The sequence below is a fragment of the Haemaphysalis longicornis genome, unplaced genomic scaffold, assembly GCF_048455015.1.
Source record: "Haemaphysalis longicornis isolate Haplotype H1 unplaced genomic scaffold, Haemaphysalis longicornis Haplotype H1 scaffold_2, whole genome shotgun sequence".
Taxonomy (NCBI): Eukaryota; Metazoa; Arthropoda; class Arachnida; order Ixodida; family Ixodidae; genus Haemaphysalis; species Haemaphysalis longicornis.
Window position 1 is genome coordinate 192,471,417 of NW_027526295.1, and position 15,112 is coordinate 192,486,528.

The following is a 15,112-nucleotide window of genomic DNA, read 5'->3' on the forward strand; positions in this document are numbered from 1 at the left end:
CATGTCGCCAACACTCCAGCGCCCGAGGCCTATTCGCCACGAGCTCACTGGATTTCTTTCTCGGCAGCGCTCCGACCTTGAACTCGTTTTCGCGCAACAGCTGATCGGAGACCGGTGACAACGTATACTGTTCGTCTTGCCCGGCTGCGTTTCTCCAGCGAAGGATTTCACGCAACCGCTTCAGCCGCTGGCGATGCGACTACGCTACCACGAGAAATTTTCGTCGTCTCGTAGTTCGGGCTACGCTGTTCGGCGTCTTTTCGTGTCTCGCTCGCTGGGGAAGAGTCAAGTTTCTGCGAGAACTTCCCCGCTTGCAATCTTGTGAGTGCCATGCGCTCGCCACAATTCGCGGACTGTTCGCACTTTTCGAAATCTTTCTTTCGACGCAGCTCCTCTGCCTCCGCGTTCTTCTCGTTTTCCTGGCTTGTTTCACTGTCCGAGAATACGATTGCGGTCGCTTCGCGTTTGTCCTGGGACGCTCCGCGTTTCGGCCGGCCCTGACGTGTCAACAACGAACGGCACCAGTTGGTCCCGAATTCTCGGACCGCTTTCCTGAACCGTTGGAAAAGCCGCGCTCGACGCCGGCGAGCACTGTCGGAGCTTCAACTCTATCCTCATCAACTCAAACTGCCTTTCGGCTTGCTCTCCGTTCCTGCCTTTCGGCTTCCTCCTTCCGTTCCTGCCTTTCGGCTTCCTCGCGCTCACGGCGCTCTATGATTTGAGCCCTGGGCTCATCGACTTCCTCAGCCGTATACGTTCTCCTTCAGCATGATCTCAACGATCGCATGCTTCCGTTTCGCACGGCCTAAGCCAAGGCCTAGCCCCTCGCAAATTTCGATGAGTTCCTTCATTTTAAGGTCCACCATCGTTTGCAATAGCATCTTGATGCTTGGCCACGTTAGAATTCCCTTGCCGTTCTTATCTACTAGTAAGGTACGCGCAAGTAATTCCCTACGCTGCTTTGTTTACGCCATCGGCACTAGCTCTGGTTTCAAAACACTTTCTCTAGGCTTGAAACAACCAAAGCTACACACAGCCCTCTCTAAACTACGATAACCTGTGCTAGAGAAGACTCGTGAACTGAGAGCGAATATTGAGCGCTTACCACACTAGGTAGTAGCCGTTGCCGGTCGATCCCGCAGCTGCCATCCACTTCTGGGAATAAGCCATCCCACCCCTGCCACCACTGTTGCGAATCAGCCATCCCGACGCTGCCACCACTTATGGGATTGGGCCAATTTACCGAAGCCATCACTGTTGCGACTGGGCATCCGAGCGCAGTCACCTGTGCTGCGACGTTGCCTCGCTCTGTCCGCTAGCGACGTGGCTCAGAGCAGAGCGATGAAGTTCTCGAGCCGACGAAGAGTTGAAGCAACATTTACATACAGTGTGTACAAGGGTAACAGAAGCGTTACATGACTCGCACAAAGGCGACAACACGTCTCCACTTAGTGCCTCCGAAAAGTGCCGCGCTCGCTGTGCTTCCGGGCGGGTTTTATGCCCCCGGGAGTCCGTTGTAGCCGCGAGAAGTTTGAATCGCTCCAATTAGGAGTCTCGCTGCCGGAAATTTGAATCCGACGAATGGAGGCGAAGCGATTGCGTCAGCTAAGCCGCCACGACGGGCAAAGGGAAGGCGACGCCGTCGCTGTCTCAGCGCCGCCGTCTCCGGGCATGTTTGGGCATGTCTGCCGCTGACGGTTTGGTCGAGGCCCCGCTGTCGGCGCGTCGCCCCACGCAGCGCATTTTAAATGCAGAGCATTTCTTTAACTCACATGTAGCGTCCGATGTCCGTCCGCAACAGCTCACTCCTCCTCTCCCGCATCACGCTACCCTCCTCGCTCTCAACAACAGGTCCGCACCCCTCCCCCTACACTATATAAAAAATAATACTTACCGGCGCCAGGTTTCGATCCCACGACTCTGCGGGCGGAACGCAAGGTACATGGGGCTCTACCCACTGCGCCACAAAGCCGACACCGAATGGAAGGCTACGAACGCGCCTTATATCCTTGACTCATTCAAACTACGCCAAGAAGCTGCTTATACAACGCATTCACTACCTGTGGGCGGAACGCGAGTTACATGGTGCTCTTCCCACTGCGCCACAAAACCGACACAGAATGAAAGGCTACAAACGCGCGTTATATCCTTGACTCATTCAAACTACGTCAAGAAGCTGCTGATACAACGCATTCACTACCACCAACTCCCCAAACACTAAACGTTAACGCAGTACACCCACCCCCTATGCAATGATGTTTGATCTGGGCGCTCTGGCACAACAGTGGTTACGTGCGAGCGTCGAAGCAGCGCGACCAGCGCTCGTCCTGTGTGCCTCAGCTTAAGTCTTTGTTTCTGTTGCGCTGTATTGTTAAGATGTATCACAAACTGGCCCAATACTACACTCTGCGCATCTTGTGGAGCGCGCGCTAGGAAGGCGTCACGCGATTACCCCTGCGCAGAACTATATGCGCAATGGCCCAGACTATTCTCCAAAACCGGCGTGCGCGCTGGCCCAGTGGCCCTTTTTTCTTGCTTGCAGAGACAGCTGCTGACGACTGCGCCAGACATCACCCCTCGGAGCACGAGCCACGGACGGGACCCTGCCACGTTTGGGCTTCTGCAAGCACCCCCGTGTCTTAGGAGGTCATGGCGCAGGTCTACCGCCACACGTGCTGAGCCGTTGGAGCCGCTGTGGACGGCGCCCGCCTTCACGCACCGTTCCTGGCGAGAGCACCGGCGACTGGAGCCAAGGGCAGGCAGCGCCGGCACCGATGCTACCGATACCTCGGAAAGGACCACCCGGCCTTCGAAGAGCGTCCCTGGCGCCGTCCTGGAACTGTCAGGCATCAACTGTCGTGAACGGCGGATAAACCGCAATGTTGTTGAGCCACTCCTTATGCGTACGCTCCTTGCGTGTAGCATCAAGGCCGAACTGCTACAAACTCCTGCCGGGAAGTCCAAACTGCCCAAAAAATGCGTGCCCAGTCGCCGTTCTTCTCGTGTCTCGTTCTTCTCACGCTAATTTTATTACAAAAATGCTGGCGACAGCGCGGCAACTCCTAATATCCGATAAGCAATCTTTTAGGGGCGAACCCCTTAGAGGCTTGGGCTGTCGGCGTCTCCTGTTGTCGTCGTAATCGTCGTCTCATGTAGTCGCGGTACTAAAACATCGTGACACTCGTTTACGCTGTTGGCGTCTCCTGCCGTCGTTGTTAGGCTGTTGGCGCCTCCGGTCGTCGTAATCGTCGTCTCATGTTGTCACGGTACTAAAACACCGGGACACTCGTTTACGCCTCGCGTGAGCTTCGTGCTCCAAAGACAACATTCTTTTACGGCAAAGCAATGGTTTCATCTGCTTTGGAAGAAAAGCCAAGGCGCCAAGAATACACTCGCCCCTCCCCAGGTTTTACGTTAGTAGAGACAGCCCGGCATTCTTTTTCATGCCGCAGCTAGAATGGTGATTCCGGGCAGTATACAGACGCAAACTACTCGTCATTATAACTGCCTTCTATGGCGTAGGGGAAAAGTAGTTGGAGATCCTTTGGTGGTCTCCAAGAACGCGTGAGCATCCCTTCCCAGCTCTCCCTCACGAACTTGAGGCTCTCCCAACTGCCCCCAGTGCAGCCAACGTGCCACTCTGGGATATTCCATGTCCGCGTGCCCTTATCACCCCATCCCTCATATCGATACAGGCCCTGGGGGGCTCGTATCTAGCCACGCAGGAGGTGGCGACCACCTGGGCCCTGGAAGTCGCACAGGCCCTGTGGACTTCCGACACCAACCCTCCTCCCCCCCCCCCCCCCCCAACCCCCCTGCCACTCCCTGAGCCCATGGGCTTTAATAACCTGTTTTTCCCCTTCTCCGGCAGCGAGCTTTATTATAAAGAGAGGCGTTGGGTAGCTCTAGCCAAACGATTCAAGGGGGCCTTGGTTAATACTAAAGTGTAACAAAATGGTGAGCTAGACGAGTTGCTATGGTGTCATCTTAAGAGCACGAAAAAGACGGGGACTAAGGAAGCAGGTAAGACTAGCGCTGACTCACAGCTAGTTTATTTGTGGCATGCAAAATGGATATAAACGTTGGCATCAACATAACAAAAGGGAGAGAACTCAGCATTCCGTTCGAACATACTCCTTCGACCCCAACCCTCCCACCACATAGTGAACACTCGTAAAGCCTTTTACTTGACACACATGAAGATACGACAACGGACCTCTGCCTGAGTTTACAAAGTAAAGCATAAGGGAGGAACAGCAAGCTCAATGCGACACATTATGTTTCGCGGCATGTGCTGGTTAAGAACGCAAACTCTGTCACAGAGCCCTATCGACCTTTGGCTAGCGCAATCGTGTCTCCCGTTTTTGGAATGTGAAACGCTTGGATTATTTTCTGCCTGCCCTGGCATGTCTGAAAAGAACAGCTGTTTCTTTTAATACGGGATAACGTCCGCATGCGCAGCAGTGGTCTGCTAGTCGAGAACAGGCTGTCGCCTTCAGAGACAGCCTATGGTCACTTCGGCGGGTAATCACGCATCGATCACTTTGACCCACGTATCTCTTGCCGCAAGACAGAGGGAGCCGATAAACTATACCTATTTTGCAAGGAACATACCTTGGCTTGTGCTGGAGACCACAACAACCCTCTGCGCGGCTGCGCACTTGCGCACACGTCTTGCCGAGCTTTTGTGGCGCCGCAAAAACAACACAGACGCCATAACACTGAGCTAGGTTTTTTTTAACCCATGAGACAGCTTATATGTGCTTCTGGTACAACGGCAAACTGTTCTTGCTTGGAAGCAGAGCTCGGGGCGTCTGCCGAGACCAAAGCCGGGAGGCGCTTGATCAGTTTTTAGCACGCGAGTGACATTATGTGGCGTTGAAAACCGGTGCACAGTAGTTGGTGAACTTGCTGTTCAAAGCTTTTTTGAACGCTATCAGGGCATGGCTTCAACAGGGCGGCTTTTAGTGATCAAAAGGCGAAACCTTGCTTAATGACTTTTGAGGGACCAGTGGCATACGGGAGCAGGGGTTTCTTAGCACTTTGCCGATAGCACCAGCAAACACACGATGGCAAAAAGGTCGGGCTCGAATCAAGAGACTGAAGCACCCCATTATGCAGAAACTCAACAATAAACTCAAGCCCAAGGCCACACTCATAAAAAGGTCGAGAAAAGAGCTTCCTGAATTGGTGCGTTCTGCTGTTTTGAACAGTACCAGAAAATCATCAGCGTATACTATCGGCACACATGAACAACCTTTCCTTCTAGGCTGGCGGCAAGCCTGCTGTCCACTCTGCTCAAGAAAAATTCTCTTAACAACGAGCAACTCCGGACCCTATACACACCCTTTTCCTTTAAATAAAAAATGCGCACCAATCTACCCTGTGAAGGTGGTTGGAAAGCACGAAGTCGCGAGTTCGATTCCCGGCTGCGGCGGCCGCTTTTTTGATGGAGCCGAAGGCAAAAACGCCCGTGTGTACGATATTTCAGCGCACGTTAAAGATCCCCTAGGCGGTCAAAATTAATCCGGAGCCCTCCACTACGGCGCGCCTCATCGTCTGCGTTGCGCCGGCGCGTTAAAGGGACACTGAAGTGATTTGTAAACATTGCGGGATTACTAGCGCAAATTGTAGTTCGGAGTCCGTAGGCATTGTTTCGACCACTCTGGCCGCCTTTACGCGAATTTATTTAGTAGAAAAATCAGTTCGAAAATGCTGTCCTCCTCTCTTTACGCTCGCCCATTTTTTGTGGCGTTTTCGTGTGACGTCAGCAGGAGATGAGCTGGAAAATGGCTGCGCTACTGCACGGTTCGCCGACCAGCCGACCTACCGATCGAGTCAGTCGGCCCAGCGTTTCGTCCGCCGGCCGCCGACGGGTCGTCGCTATTCGCTCGATCAGTTGAAACTAAGCCACAACACCTTTGTGAATGAAAGAATGTGCCTTTCCTTACTTTGTTAGTTTGTACACTGTGTCAAACTCAGAGTCCGGGTCGCTCCACACAAGCGCTGCACAAGTGCACATGCGACGCTTCGCTGACTTTACGCTAGTAGGAAAATCTAAGGCTAATTGAAGGCGGGAGAAGAGTCAGCGAAGTCAATATAGGTACTAAGAAAATAAAATCAACTGAAACTTTTACCGTACAGCGCAAAACTAGGTAGCAGGAAGCACTTTTTGCGCTGGGTAAACAAGCACAGTGGTCAGCAGCACGACCGCACATCTGCGAACGCTTTTCCGTCAAAGAAATGCAATTGCTAGACGTGAGATATTGCGGAAGTTTGGAGGACACTTACTGCAGGAGTGATATACAACAAATAGTCACATAAAGTACTTAAAATGCTTAAAATAAATAAAAGTGTAAACTGGTCATACATTATAAACCTTATATATCCAAATTGGCCCTTGCCGGCTCGTGGCCTAGCGGTCTGAGGCGCTGGAACTTGTTTTGAAAGTCGCAAGTTCGAATCCCCGAGGGTACATGTATTTTTTTTTTTGTAAGTTGATTTTTTCGTGTGCGGCCAATGTTTTCTGAACTGAGTTCACCATTTTTGGGCCGTAACGTTCACTGCTCCACGAGCGAGATCGCAGAACGCGCGCATACTGACAATGACGCGCTAGCGAGTTCTCGTTGGCGTGCTGTTGCCACAAGCACCGACTGCTTGCGGGCAGTGGGCCGCCTGAATCAGCACACCCTTGGCCTGGTGCGAACTAGCTTTTTACGAACAGACATGAGTGAGGCAAGCTCCGAATATGCGGGAAAAGCGCATGGCATTTGAGAGTCTGCGGTGACGCGGAGGGCGTTCATCCACTGCGTAGGCCTCGTCTAGTGATTTCTACGATTCCAAGCCGCCCTGGGAGGTTTATCTTAGACATTTGCCAGCCAACAACATGGCAGAAGCGCGGTACGGCGATAATTGAGAAATCGAGAATGCCCATCCAACAACGCCATCAGATGTCAAGCATGTTGTTTTACAGAACCGAAACCGAAACCGAAACTTTTGATTGCTAACCTTGGGCATCGTCCAATCACGGCGCCCCCCCTCCTGACGTCACAGCCTTTAGTTGGTGCGGCAGCCGCAAACCGCGCATAGTAGTTTTTCTTCTTTCGCGCTTTGTAAAATAATTACCGATTTGTCAACCGGATAAACGATGAATAGTGTGTTAATTTGAGCCAGTCTACACAGTGCAAGCAAAAACGGGAGCTTGACAAATTCACTTCAGTGTCCCTTTAAACCCTACAATCAATCAAGGAAGGTGGTTAGAAAGCGTAGCTGTAAATGACACCCACAACGATTACCCATGCTGCGTCACTTGAATTCACACACGTGTCTATACAAAGAGTGAAGCCAAGACAAGTGAAACGCACTTAACACACCATTAATTAATTAATTAATTAATAATCAACAAGATATTTTTGCCAATAATAAATCAATGCATGATCCATGAATGGTGGTTTCATAGAGTAGTATTGGTGAAGCACATAAGTGGAAACTTTTTTATAAAATAAAAGGTAGCTCAAACCTGGTGTTAAGACGATTTCACTTCTTCGTCTTTTCCGCAGCCGACGGAGGCGACGAGAGAGAGAGAGTACCACTTTATTTAAGGCTATGTCAGGGGGAGGAGGTGGTGGGTGCCCAGAGGGCCTCCGCGACCTGTTGGGCCCTGGTGACGAGGGTGGTCTGGGTCTCCAGGGTCGAGCTCCGCAGGGCCTGCTCCCAGTGGGTGGGTGTGCGGAAAAGGGGAAAAGGGGAGCGCGGGCAGTCACAGAGAGAGTGTAGTTGAGAGTCCCGGGCGCCGCAGAGAGGGCAGAGGTGGGAGGGGAAGAGGAAGGCTCTGCAGGAGAACGAGCGCGTTTGGAGGAGGCGCCAGGTTCTTGCCTCCTCCCGTGTGAGGCTGGGGGGCGGGGGGGGCGAGGGGATAGTGGCGGCGGAGGAGGCGGTAATGTTGTGTGATCTCCCGGTACGAGATGAGAATGTCCCGGGAGCTGGGGAGGCCGTGGTTGCTCTCCAACGAAGGGCCTGCTCGGGTAGTCATAGCTCGAGCTTCTCGGTTGGGTGCCTCGTTGGCACCTATTCCCGTCGTATGGGCGGGGACCCACAACAAGACCACGGGGTGGGGAGGTGGTTTTCGTGGTAGAATTTGGAGGAGAGAGGTCAGCGGCAGAGACGGAGAAATGAGGTTTCCTAGCACATGTGCAAGGCGCGCACAGAGGCGCGAGATGTCGCGTGACGCTATCACGTGGCATTCAGCGAGAACTTCGAGGATAAACCCGCAGCTGAGCTCGGTGAGTACACCGTCTGCCTCCCCCGTCTGCGCGTGCACTCGTCGCTCAATATAATAAAACACGCGCTCGTAGCGCAATCGGTAAGACAACGGGATCTCGCTACGCGCGCACCCGCCGCGGAGCTCAGCGGCTAAGGCGTTGCGCTGCTGAGCACGAGGTCGCGGGTTCAATTCCCGGCCGTGGCGGCCGCTTTTCTGATGGAGGCAAAAAGCAAAAACGCCCGTGTGTACGAGATTTCGGCGCACGTTAAAGATCTCCAGGTGTTCAAAATTAATTCGGAGCACTCCACTACGGCGCGCCTCATCACCTGCGTTGCGTCGGCGCGTTAAACCCTACTACCAATCAATCAACGGGCTCTCGCTCCGTTTCTCTATTAGTTCCAGGTTCAATTCCTGGTGGTGCCAGTAACTTCTTTTACTTGTCTGCAGGAGTTTTCTTTTGACGCCAACAGTCGCGACAGAGCCCTTGGGGGGTAGAGGCACAAAGCTTCGCTTTAAAAGGGCTCCTTCATAGCCAACAGACGTGCAGACAGGCTGAGAAATAATTTAAGTGTTTCATATTCCAAAAATGGGAGACACGATTGCGTTAGCCGACCCTCGATAGAGCTCTGTGACAAAGAGTGCGTTCTGTTACATACGGGCAGGCGTCCCCGAACCGGGCTCCGTCGCCTCCGTCATGCGTGTGGTAGCGTGATGGTGAGCGGCCAGCAAAGGTTGCTGCCTTGGAGATGACAACAAGAAGCCGAAGGCAAACTTAACTGGTTTACTGCATCGCGAGAGATGATTCGAAGCAATACATGAGCAGAAGCAATGCCCTTACGGGCAACATTGCAGTACAGGGCTCGAGCAGATCGACAGCATGGATTCGCTGCTGCAAAACGAACCCGAACTATCCGCCGAGAGGGCGGTTTTATACACAATAGCCGTAACGGCCGCGTGCCTTTCCCAATGCCTTCGTGCATACGGCACGCAAATAGTCCAGACGCACACAACACTTTCTGAGTTCGTGAGGGGCCGGCAGCAGCGGCGCTCGCTGAGACTGAGAAAGACGGGCGAGGATTTCTCGTCTGCGGCGTCCACCCCGCCAGTGCAAGTTTCAACTTGATCCATTGGCTGTCGCTGCGATGGTTTGAGTCACCGACAGCGAGGCGCCCACGCAGAAGGCGCACGTAGTGGTAGGCTCAGCCACAAAGCACGAGAGCACTGTGCGAAGCTTGCAGTACGCGCGAAGAGAAAAGCGCCGCGCATGCCGCGAAACATGTGCCGCATTGAAGTTGCTCTTCCTCCCTTATGCCTTCACTTAACTCTGACAGAGGTCCGTCGTTGAAGCTTCGGGTGTGTCAAGGCTTTACGAGCGTTCACTGTGAAAGGGTGGGGGGGAAGGGGGGGGGGGGAGTATGTTCGAGTGGAATGCTGTGTTCTCTCCATTTTCTTCTGTTGATGCCAGCGTTTATATTCCGTGCGCTGCAACGAATAAATTAATTTTGAGTCAGCCCTCGTCTTGACTGTTTCCTTTGTCTTCATCGTTTTCGCGTTGTTAAGATAAATGCTATATGTTTCGTTCTCTCTCTCTCTCTCTCTCTCTCTCTCTCTCTCTCTCTCTCTCTCTCTCTCTCTCTCTCTCTCTCTCTCTCTCTCTCTCGCTCGCTCTCTCGCTCTCTCTCTGCACGATGCGCACACTTTGCTCCGGCTTTTTGTTTTGCCTAATTGCACTGGCTGCATTCTACACTCAATTCTATACTGCCTGCAAGAGGTGGCGGGAGTCACGAGACCCGTCGAGGTGCAGAGGTAAGTAGCGCGCCGCGCTTTCACTTGACGTCACTCTGGAAACGTCGGCACCAGGGCAGCGTCGAAAGGAGCTCTCCCTGCGCTCTCTCTCCCCTGTAGTTTTGTGTGTGCTCCTCTGTCGTCTGCTCTGTTGATAGATCTACACGGCTCTTCTGATGATAGATCGACACGGATCGAATCAGCTGCTTCTAGTGGCTGGCTGGGAGATGTTGAAGAATTTCCCCAGGTAAGTCTGTAAATTCAAACAATAGCAGAAGGCTGGCCACGATGAAAATACCCCGAAACTTCAGGAAAAAGGCATTTTATAACAAAATTTCCGTAAAAAGACAGAACAGTCTGTATAAAAGGTGTGAGCATCCTGCACCGCTACGCGATCAATCAAGGAAACGACTATGTTGCTTCCATTTGGGACTGCTGCGTACACGACCTAGTTGCACGTTTTCTCTTTTGCCTGTATGACGGGCTATATTCATTTTGCAGGAAATATGTCGTTTTCTGGTCGCTTAAGATATTCATCCGTTCTTCCTGCATTGCACGGGATTCTACGGTGCATGCCCATTTCTGAGCGCTTCCAACAAAATATGACATCACACACGCTGAGTGCACTTGCAAAGCCGGTGACCTGGCAGAAGCAAGCCCCGTGCGGCCGTCCTTCCTTTAATCGGGGAGCAACGGCCGACATCGCTAACAGATCCTGTGTCTCCATGAAATACGTTGTGATTCAGACGCAGACACTCCAGGAATAAACAGGCATAAAATCCGACAGTAACATAAAGAGATAATTTTACGGCACAAATTTCTGAATATTGTCTCCCCATACAATCATCGATCTATTTGGAAAGACTACTTTTATACTGCCTTCGATTTATAGTGATTGGTACATCCGTATATGCATGAAATTAAAACAAAAATGGGCAACCTAATTTCACAGCTCACTGATAACTTCTTGTACTTTATACTTTCCTTCGCGCCGCTCAGTTTTAACGTGCCCATGTTATTTTGAAGGTCATATACAGTAATAACTCTTTGGCTCGAAATCCTAAAATCCACTGAAATTTTCGAGATAAGCGGAGTTTCAAGTTTCTGCAAAACGCCGAAAATACCGACCACATACGTCAGGACTCAATTCGACATGCGTCACACGTGGTCGCATGCGGCGAAAGTAAAGAGCAACCTCCTTCGTGCACGTGCAAGGGTTGGGTGGGTCAACCCGTGGTCTGACTCACCGATAAAAAAAAAACGTGATCGCCCGCCCACAAGTGGCGCCTTCTATGGGCGCCATGGTGGCGCACACATTATCATTCCCACAGTTCCTTCACACGTTGAATAGGGAATCCCACTTCACCGGAATTTTTGCCGTTCACGACCACATTGGGCGAGTAGTAGGAGCTAAAAGTTCACCCGGAGACTATCGGCTGTCTGGAGTGGAATTTGCCATGTGTCTCCTATGTCAATATATCCTTGGCCAATCTTCATTCATTCTTCAAACCAATCAGACTGATGAATCATGACGGTGTCCATTGTAGATCATGGCTTTGTCAGTGTTTCGCCTATTTCCCTGAGAATTTATATCCCTGCAACAGCTTACCGGATCAAGCTATGAGTGCTGCTTTAAGGAGACGAATTGACACCTTGTGAATCATTGCCTGTGGCTTCTCAAGAAGCACTTTGCGAGCGAATATTCTTGATGAAGTGCGACCTGCCATGTTCAAGTGTTTTGACAGCACGCCATGCACTGTAACTCAGACAACGCACCCGCCGTGGTGGCTCAGTGGCTAAGGCGCTGTGCTGCTGAGCACGAGGACGCGGGCTCGATTCCCGGCCGCGGCGGCCACTGTTCTGATGGGGGCGAGAAGCGAACACGCCCGTGTGAATGAGATTTCGGTGCACGTTAAGATTCCCAGGTGGTCAAAATTAATCCGGAGCCCTCCACTACGGCGCGCCTCATCGCCTGCGTTGCGTCGGCACATATAATCAATCAAACTAAGACAACGAACGCTTTCTCTCAGTGGAAATAAATCCCATAAAGAGCAACAACAACTCGGTCCAAAATAAGGTCGAAAGTAGACGCACACAAGACGAACGCTGACTTTAACTGAACTTTGTCACGCATGTCATTGACAAACACGCGCGCACACAAGCGAACAGACATAAACAAGCCAGATAAGCAGCGATAGGACAAATACAGTCACCGACCGTTTTTTCGGACTCCAAAAATTCGGACTTGCTGGATATTTCGGACTTTCCCTAGAAACCGCCAGTTGTCCCATAGGAGTAATGACTCACGGATTTTTCGGACTGCTCTTTTATTCGGATATATTTTTCGTTCCCTTGCAGGTCCGAAAAATCGGTCGGCGATTGATACTGTACCAAGAAGGAACGCAGTAATTGCCCCGGACGTCACTATGGTATGTTACGTGAGCGGTGTTTCAGCCGCTAAAAAAAGCAACTTTCTTGTAGTTAAAAAGGCTACCGAAAGAACATGCGTACACGTCGCCCAACTTGGCTATTTTCGCGGCCTTGATACGCTATCTGATCTCCATGGAGCTCAAGGACTCGGCATTGGTTGAAGGTCTGAGGGCATTTGCAATCCCTACAGCACATGCCCAATTTCCCTCTTACGCAGCGGTACACGTTTAATGATGCTCCCGAGGCCTTGTGTTCACATATCTGCACTTTCTGCCACATTATCTGCCACACAGATAACCGACATTGTGCACGCCCCAATTTTTTTTTTTTTTTTTTTGTGCTGAATGACGATCTTGCAGGCTACGTTCTTCAGAAGATACGTCTTCTTGCAAATAGTCGCCAATTTGTGCAGACGCGTATGACAACCTGTACGTCGGCAGCCCTCTATAAAAGTGGCTTGTTTCCGCGTGGCTCGTACAGCCAATAAACGTGGTCACCAGAAAAGTGGACCCGAAGTCCGAGGAACCTTAGGGTGCTAGGTTCCGGCAATTCATGTACGAACATCAATGGGTCAAAACACTTCTGGAACAGACGTGCGCTAGTCGATGGGAGCTCAAAATCAGTCTAGAATCACAGAAGATCCCCCGCGTGACGGAAAATCCCAAGCCTATTTACGCTCCCCGAGTCAATGACCACCCTCCATCCTAGACTGGCCAAGAACAGGCCACTGAGGAGAGCCTATACTCACACCATTAATCTGAATTAAGGTACAAATTATTTAAGTCAATAACTAATCTTTTAGGTTGTGTTCCAGTCAAAGCACTAGTTTAGAACTTCAATTTGTACTAGGCTGAACTGGGCTTTAAAGTAAGGGAGTGAATCCATTTGCCATAATGTACAAAGAAAATAAAGTCCACACACATTTCTAGTCCCTGTCCTTTTTTTTTTTTTTTTGCGCTGAAACATACATAACGGAATACCAACTAGGCCAGTCAATTACGTTACAAAATAAAGTCCCCAAAAAACAAGCAGTAGAGAGATAGAGAAAAGAGCGGGTTGGAAAAAAGTTTATTAGAGCCGATAATTTAAAAAAAAAAAATGAAAAGAAAGGGAAGGGAAAGAGAAGTGCGTGGCATTTAATAATTTGCTAAGCGAGTCTTGAAAGTCCGGAGCCTTAGATTTCGGTGGCTTATAACGTCCCCATAATGCGATAAGGGTGATGGAAAAGCACTGACAGATTCCAGACACAGTGGGTTACCCTTGACGGCAGTTACAACGACCACCGCCCCCCTCCGAAAAGGTACCCCGAACAGGTATGTATTGAAATATAAAAAAAAATACGCTACTTGACCACAGCGGCGACGCAGTGGAGGGAAAAGTAAAGACTTCGTTATCAGTGCGTTAACTGCACATTAGCATTTGAATGACACGATTAAGTGGCAGCACTGCAATCGCGTGGTCATGTTCCTTGGCTGTCGCTTTGGCTGGCGGACGCCCATCGCACAAACAAGATCCTGTGACGTCATAAAGACCCGCCCAGAAGGCTGCCGGTAAGTGGTCGCTGCTTTATCCGCTTTCCTCCATACATCTGCCCTAGCTGCTGGAAGTGTCCTATTAAGTAGGCATCGTTGTTATCACGAAAATTCAGACTTTTTAATGAACCAAGCATATCTGTCTTCATGGCCTCTTTAAAGAGGCCATGCAGACAGAACACAAGTTTGGTTCATTCGAAAGATTGCCTCGTTAGAATCATACCGACACCACTTTTAACGTAAACTTCGCTCAAATAAGCTATATAAATAGAGAAAAGGGTAATGGCCATGCGACCCACCAGCTCATTTCCCGCATGGTTGTCAGCTCACATACAGTACTAAAATTTATCAATGAAGGCGGAAGCCATCTGCGTAAATAAGCAACTTTTGCATCAGCAGCAGCAGCACAACGAAAAAAAAAAATCTCACGAGCTACACTTGAATAATAAGGACGTTACAATGCGGTGCCATGAACTACATTAACACCCACTATAGATTAAAAGGCAGCCTGTGCATTGTGCCAATGATGAAAAATCGTAAAGCAAGGCACGACTTCAGTGTTCAGTTAACATGAAACTTGCATGTGCCAGTAACTTAAACCTCTTCATATGATCTCACCCCCTTCATGCCTTCTATCTGACCTTTTTCATGCCTTTCAAGAGATACTTTAACCTCTACCAATAATTTAAAATCCCAAGTAGAGCTGAACACTTCAAGTATTTCAAGAGTCTCCAACTTAAATGACACCAGGCCACTGTCAAATTTCTCATACTTTCCAAGAACTCGCTGCAAAAGTCCCAAGAACTCTTCAAAGGCACATAACCATAAGAACATGATGACACGATGAAAAAGATGACATATGCGCCGAAGAGGATGACCACATCCCGAAGTGACAATGCAGGCGGCGAACCCGTGATGTGTTTCTTGCGGGCAATATTGATGCCGCCAGTCCCTTCTTAGAATAACCGGGCCTCGAGAAGACTTACTGCTCACCTCATGTACCTTCAAGGAAACAAGAAAATTTTGTTACATGGTTGCTTTAAATGAATGAGTTGCTTAGGTCCTTTCATAACACAGTAATTGATTTAAAATCAGTGATTTC